This window comes from Otolemur garnettii, unplaced genomic scaffold (assembly GCF_000181295.1).
Source record: "Otolemur garnettii isolate 467f Iridium unplaced genomic scaffold, OtoGar3 scaffold00022, whole genome shotgun sequence".
NCBI classification, from domain to species: domain Eukaryota; kingdom Metazoa; phylum Chordata; class Mammalia; order Primates; family Galagidae; genus Otolemur; species Otolemur garnettii.
The window spans coordinates 18,323,102-18,323,831 of record NW_003852417.1 but is presented as its reverse complement, the minus strand read 5'-3'; positions in this window follow the sequence as shown (position 1 = coordinate 18,323,831).

Below are 730 nucleotides of genomic sequence, written 5' to 3'. Positions count from 1 at the left end.
CTTGGCTGTGCCTCAGAAAGGAATAGAAAGGCAGGGGTAAAGTTTATGAGCAAAGATGTAAAGGGGGGACATTCAAGTGCTTAGAGAAGGTGGGGCAGTAGATCCAAAGTCTTATTACCAAGAAGTGGAGGAGAAGGTGAGGTAGAACAGTTCTTAGAACGGAGACCTCAAGATATAAGATTATTATTATTTTTTTAAGAGACAGAGTCTCACTTTGTTGCCCTCAATAGAGTGCTTTGGGGAGGCTGAGGTAGAAGAATCTGTTCATGCCAGGAGTTTGAGACCAGCCTGGCATCATAGCAAGACTCCATTTCTAGGGATAAAAATTAAAATTAGCCAAGTATGGTAGCATGTGCCTGTAGTTCCAGCTACTTGGGAGCCTAAGGGAGAAGCATGCAGTAGAATTCAGTAAGGGATGGTGGAAGACAGCTGGAAGTTAAGGGTGGCTCTTGTCTTAGATGTTGACTGGGGTAGTTAAGATTCTAGTCATGAAAATAAGACCTATAGGGGAAGCTCTGATTTTGGGGGAGCCTACTGAGTTCCTTACATATGTTAGGTTACAAACTTACAGATGTTAAGTTTGAGGAGAGAAAGGACATCCTGTAGAAACAGGCAGTAGGAAATATAGAACTACAGTTCTCTATACCATTACAGAGTCTACTATTTAATCTTACACAAGGGTTGGGGAGAATGAAGCCTGCAAAATGGCTATTTCTTTCTTTTTTTTTTT